This window comes from Aquarana catesbeiana, linkage group LG11 (assembly GCF_042186555.1).
Source record: "Aquarana catesbeiana isolate 2022-GZ linkage group LG11, ASM4218655v1, whole genome shotgun sequence".
NCBI classification, from domain to species: Eukaryota; Metazoa; Chordata; class Amphibia; order Anura; family Ranidae; genus Aquarana; species Aquarana catesbeiana.
In genome coordinates, this window is record NC_133334.1 from 39,266,609 (window position 1) to 39,273,697 (window position 7,089).

Here is a 7,089-nt window from a genome sequence, read left to right on the forward strand (position 1 = left end):
ACACTCTCTTATGACATCACCGAAAAGAGCAGCAAGTCACATGCTACCCCATACCTGGAAGTACTGAGAATTCTGAAATTGGCCTTGGCATGCAAATCAGTAGACAAGTGAAGGCTAAGGAAGTAGAGGCAAGGAGAGGTGGGATATCTAACACATCTCTTACTACAGTATGCTCTGAATGGGAATTACAAGTTACACATTTACCTTAAGCTGCTATTTATGAAAGTTGAGCATTTAGGGCTCATTCACACTAGTGGATGAGGGGTGCTAGACCCCCAGATGAACCATGTTTTTACTGCCTCACAACCACACCGTCTTTAGCTGCAGGGGCAGCGACTGGAAGTGTACACATGCCATAGCTGCCACAGGAATTATACCCTCTGATGCTTTTGGTGGATGTAGCACCCACCGATCGCAACCCATTCAAGTGAAGGCGTGTAAAGCATGCTTTTCCAACATGCTAATTCGGGGTTCAAGGAGTTAAAACAGGTGGCAAGTAGGCAATACAATGCCTCCTGACTGTCTGTTAAATGCACCGCTAGTATGAATGAGTCCTTAGGGCTTGTGCAGATTGACAAACATAGCATGCCTTCAGGTGCATACAGCTAGCATTCAGTTTAATGCAGTCTTTCACAACCAGGGTGCCGCCTGAGGTCATCAGTGGTGCTGCAGCATCCTGATGTAGAGAGGCATTCACATCAGATCCGAGCTCCTGCTCCTCCGCCGAACTGTACTTTAGCCCATGGGGGGGGCTCGGGGGGGAGGTGGCTTCCTGAGTCCTGCGCTCTTTGCCTCCCCCTAGAGTGCAATGTAGGTACAGTACTGCAGATTTGATCCCCTTAACGCCAAAGGGTAAAACAAATCTAAATGCCTAAGCACAATTTTGCAATTTTGACATGTGTTAGTAAAAGCGCACATATCATCACCACTACTTTGGGCATCCAGGTGGATTATACCCCTCGTTTTTTTTCAGGACAAATTGGGTTTTCATTTGGTAGTAAATGGTTATGGCTATCTCCTGATTTATTTATTTATTTTTTTTATCAAAGTAAAACTGGCACAAAACAGTAAAAAAAAAAAAAAAATGTATTTAAATTTAGCGGTATATTTCTTGTTACTATCATAACCTACCACCAAAGAACAACCCAAAATAAATTCTCCTGCCCTTGACGATCGCAACAATACCACATATGTGTATGTCAGTTGTTGTTTGTTGTGTATATGCAAGTGTAATGCCCCGTACACACGATAGGATTTTACGACAACAAAACCGTGGATTTTTTTCCGAAGGATGTTGGTTCAAACTTGTCTTGCATACACACGGTCACACAAATGTTGTCGGAGATTCCAAACGTCAAGAACGCGGTGACGTACAACACGTACGGCGAGCCGAGAAAAATGAAGTTCCAAAGCCAGTGCGGCTCTTCTGCTTGATTCCGAGCATGCGTGGAACTTTTGTGCGTCAGACTTATGTACACACGCTCGGAATTTCCGACAACAAGTTTTGTTGTCATAAAATTTGAGAACCTGCTCTCAGACATTTGTTGGCGGAAATTTCGACAACAAATGTTCTATGGAGCATACACACGGGCCGACAACAAGCTGACATCCAACATTTGTTGTCGAAAAATCCTATTGTGTGTACGGGGCATAACTGCGCTGATACCAAAAAGTGCTAGTGCAATGTATCCACTAAAACGGTGTCTATACTCTATGTACAGCTTATACAATAAAAAATAAAATATAAAAAATTATAAACTACAAAGTGTAACGTGCCAATAAATCATTATAAAGTGCAAATTATCATGTGCAAAATATCAGGGGTGAAATATTGCAAATCCAGAACATAGATAGTTTTCAATAATCCTCAGAGTCCATTTCCGTTTCTCATATATATTCAATGTGCAAAATATGCTCCAAACCACATCCGTGCTCTAAAAAAGGAACTTTTTCACCACTTCATGTGCCACCACCACCACCTTCTGAAATGGGCACTCACCAGAACCTAGAAAAAGTTTTGCCTTTGGTTCATATCGGGATAACTACTCCACTTTCTTGGCGTTCCTCCACCTGGGTAGCCATTAGATACTCCTCATATCTCCATGCCAGTCTTAGTATCTCATAAAAATCAAATTAAACATCCATCATTGCGCAATGTACTTAAAAAAATCTATTTATTTTAGCCAATAAACAATATCCAGAATATCTGAAATGTACACTCACAATTTAAAGTGCCTCTAGACCGGCACTGAGTCTTTCCAGCAGCTTGTTTTAAGGTTCAGCTCCGCCGTATTCATTTACTGGAATCGGCGTGCATTCGAAGCCTCGATCTGATGCGGGTCAGTGACAGGAAGTGACATCAACGATTACCCAGAAGTCTCTACGCGTTTCGCATACACACATGCCCTGTCCTACCTAAAACACACTGACACTGATGCTAATCAAAAAAAAAAAAAAACCTGACCCTGGCCTTGACTTTTGACCCTTAACCGATTGCCAACCGACTCACGCCGATATACGTCGGCAGAAGGGCACGTACAGGCATATTAACGTACCTGTACGTTGCCCTTTTAGAAGCGGCTTGCGGGCACGCGCGCCCCGCTGGCAGCGCGTGTGCGCGCCCGCCGCGAGCTAAGTGAGTGTGATTGCGGGTCCCGCGGACTCGATGTCCGCGAGGATACCGTGATCGTCTCGCGGGGAGGAAGAACGGGGAAATGTTGATGTAAACAAGCATTTCCCCGTTCTGCCTAGTGACAGGACACTGATCACCGCTCCCTGTAATCGGGAGCGGTGATCAGTGTCGTGTCACACATAGCCCAGCCCCCCCACAGTTAGAATCACTCCCTAGGACACACTTAACCCCTACAGCGCCCCCTAGTGGTTAACCCCTTCACTGCTAGTCACATTTACACAGTAATCAATGCATTTTTAATCGCATTCATCGCTGTATAAATGTGACTGGTCCCAAAATAGCGCCAAAAGTGTCCGATCTGTCTGCCATAATGTCGCAGTCACAATAAAAATCGCTGATCGCCACCATTACTAGTAAAAAAAAAAAATTATTATTAAAAAATGCCATAAATCTATCCCCTATTTTGTAGACGCTATAACTTTTGTGCAAACCAATCAATAAACGCTTATTGCGATTTTGTTTACCAAAAATATGTAGAAGAATATGTATAGGCCTAAACAGAGGGAAAAAATGTTTTTTTATATATATTTTGGGGGATATCTATTATAGCAAAAAGTAAAAAATAATGAGTTTTTTTTTCAAAATTGTCGTTTTTTTTGTTTATAGCGCAAAAAATAAAAACCGCAGAGGTGATCAAATACCACCAAAAGAAAGCTCTATTTGTGGGGAGAAAAGGACGTCAATTTTGTTTGGGAGCCACATCGCACGACCGCGCAATTGTCAGTTAAAGCGACGCAGTGCCGAATCGCAAAAAGTGCTCTGGTCTTTTGCAAGCCAAATGGTCTGGGGCTGAAGTGGTTAAATGACCCAAACACTAGTATTCTAGGTATTATTTCTTTCTTTTTTTTTCACAAACACTTTTTTTTTTTCCTCTCTGAAAGAGAGAGATACAATGTAAATTTCCTCTCCATTCACATAAAGAGAAAAACACAGGGACGGGCTTCACAGTGACTGATCACTGTGGTAACCAATCAGAGGCTACCACAGCAGTCAGATGACCCCGAATCCCGAGATCCTGGTCCCGGTTGTTAGGGGCCTGGGGCCCTCGGTGAGAGCCCAGTCTCTGCGCTGGAAGTGCGCTGTGCAGCGCACTCCCAACACAAAAGGAGATACGCATTTATATGCAAGGAAAAAAAAAACATTTCCCTAAAGCCGCATGTATGTGTTACGTCAGCGGGAAGGGGTTAAGAAGGCTGTGTGTGTATGTATGACCAGTAAGTACTGTATGTGTACTGTATGTGTGTATATTTGTATGCATGTGTGTATGTGTATGTATGTACGTCACTTTTAATTCTGACCCCTAATCCTGCATAGCTCCCAACTGTCCCTGATTTCGAGGGACTGTCCCTGATTTGGAGCAATGTCCCTCTGTCCCTCATTCCTCCTCATTTGTCCCTCATTCTGGTCTGATCTATATAGTTGTATATAAAATGCACTTTTTATCTTTCAAAAAGTGTTTCCCAGCGCTGAACCTTTCATTCCATTTCTAAAATGCTGCATTTGTAAATTTCAAAAGTCAATATAAAGGAATAGTAGTGGTAGTTTTTCTAGTAAGTGTCCCTCATTCCCATCTCAAAAAGTTGGGAGGTATGATCCTGCATGATCAGAACTGCTTTTTTAGGGCTCATTCACAATACCGGGAAAACACTGCTGCTCCTGTAAAAGCGATCCATGCTCAAATCGCTTTTCAGAGATATTTGACAGGTAGTGAAGAAGTGATAAGTCGCCTCCTCAACACCTGTTTTAACCCCCTAAATGAAGCATCACTGTACTGCAGCCACGTGCAATGCACGCAGTTGCGGGCATGTGTATGACCCTTGCTGCTGCCTCTGCAGCTAAAGGGGGAACAGTTGGGGGGGAGGGGGTAAAAACATGGCTCAGTCACATGGTTTTACCGTCCCCCAACCTTACATGTGAACAAGCCCTTGGTCTGGCTGCGTGCTGCATATAGGGCAGCCCATTCATTTCAATGGGCTGCCCTACCCGCAGAAATGAGAAAGAAGTCCCTGACCCTTTTTTTTTTCTATTGCTCCACATTGAAAACTCACCACACTTCCAAATACATGGGGGATACCATTAAGAATGAATGAGCTGCGCGTTTGTCTGCATGTCAGGAATGCACGCAATTTTGTGCGTACTCCCGACATGCAATGACGTGAACCAAGTCATAGACTGGGGGTGCCTCCGGGCTGAAAATACTTTTCTAAGTCGCCCTGACTGGAAAGTGATTGAGGAACACTGCTTTAGCCCAAGTTCACACTGCTGCGGGTTAGAAGAACTCGCACGATTTCAAACCGGCATTTCAGTCAGACTTCAGGGGGCAATTTGACAGATATCTGTGCGGATTCCTGCACAGATGTCTATTGAAATCCCCCCGAAGTCGCCAAAAGTAGTGCAGGAACTACTTTCGGGAATCGATGCCATGCCAAATCGGCCCAATGTGAACGTGGGCTTGAAGTGTTACTAAACCCACAACAGTAAAATCAGTCTGTATATGCAGCATAGGAGGCTTGCTATACTCACTGTGGAACTTAAGGGGTTAATCCCTTTAGGCTGTTTTTATCCTGTATGCACAGATCCTTCCCTGCACTGTCTATCTGGGGGAAGGCCAGCTAACACACAGGCAGGGTAGCGAACCTGCACATGCTCAGTTGTGTCTTTTATGCTGGAGAGAACATTTCCTTGTTCTCAGAGCTAGCCAGGTCACATGATATTAACATCACACATGTGGGCGTGTATACAGGCTATATTGGAAATCTCCTCCTACCTGAACACACAGCTCTGGACAAACTCTGCAGGTTATCATGCGACCGTGGTATACAGATCAGCCAAAAAGGTATATAGTGGCAGTATTTTAATGTAAAAAGAAGATTTATAAGCTGTGGGCGAGCAGAGGAACTATTTTCATATTACTGGGTTTAGTAACACTTTAATGCTATTGAGTTCCATGTTTCACAACTGCATCTGACCCACAGTTGGCCTGCTGACTTCTATTTGATCCCCTTCTAAGCTGATTCAAGCTGCTTTTGCATTCCTCTAGTATGGGGGGAAAGTTCTGACGCAAACAAAAGCCAGATCCTATGCAAAACAAGAATACAAACAGGAGTGCACCAATTCCATGCATTAGAAGCAGGGCTGGTGCCACCACTAGGCAAACTAGGCAGCCGCCTAGGGCATACTGCTGCCTAGGGCGCCTGGCCACGGGTGTTCCTACTCTCTTCTCTCTGCAGCAAGCAGCTAAGTCTCAGCATCAGCAGACAGCCATCGCTCCATTCGCACATAGTGTCAGAGGCGCAGCGGTGGCGTTGGTATGGTAGGCTGTATTTGATGGGCGCTGGTAGGCTGCATTGATGGGCACTGGTAGGCTGCATTTGATGGGCGCTCGTAGGCTGCATTGATGGACGCTGGTAGGCTGCATTGATGGGTGCTGGTAGGCTGCACTGATGGCCGCTGGTAGGCTGCATTGATGGCCACTGGTAGGCTGCATTGATGGACGCTGGTAGGCTGCATTGATGGGCGCTGGTAGGCTGCATTGATGGGCACTGGTAGGCTGCACTGATGGGCACTGGTAGGCTGCATTGATGGGCACTGGTAGGCTGCACTGATGGGTGCTGGTAGGCTGCATTGATGGGCACTGGTAGGCTGCACTGATGGGTGCTGGTAGGCTGCATTTGATGGGCATTGGTAGGCTGCATTTGATGGGCGCTGGTAGGCTGCATTGATGGGCGCTGGTAGGCTGCATTGATGGGCGCTGGTAGGCTGCACTGATGGGTGCTGGTAGGCTGCACTGATGGGTGCTGGTAGGCTGCATTTGATGGGTGTTGGTAGGCTGCATTTGATGGGCGCTGGTGAGGCTGCATTGATGGATGCTGGTAGGCTGCATTGATGGGCGTTGGTAGGCTGCATTGATGGGCGCTGGTAGGCTGCACTGATGGGCGCTGGTAGGCTGCATTGATGGGCGCTGGTAGGCTGCATTGATGGCCGCTGGTAGGCTGCACTGATGGGCACTGGTAGGCTGCATTGATGGGCACTGGTAGGCTGCACTGATGGGCGCTGGTAGGCTGCATTTGATGGGTGCTGGTGAGGCTGCATTTGATAGGCGCTTCATTAAAAATGTGGGGTATACATGGTCAGGGCAAAGGGGGTGGAGTGAGGGGTGGATCCAAGAGGGGGGGTTGGGGGGGGGGCGTAAAATGAGGTTTCGTCTAGGGTGTCAAAGATCCTTGCACCAGCCCTGATTAGAATTGATTTATTACATTAAAGAAGAACCTTACACATTCACATATGAGTAGTAGGAGATGGATGTGCTTATAGACTGGTCAGATACTGGTTTTTACATTGTAGATTGATCACACATTTATTTCTGCAGCATAGATTAGTCATCATACGGCAATATC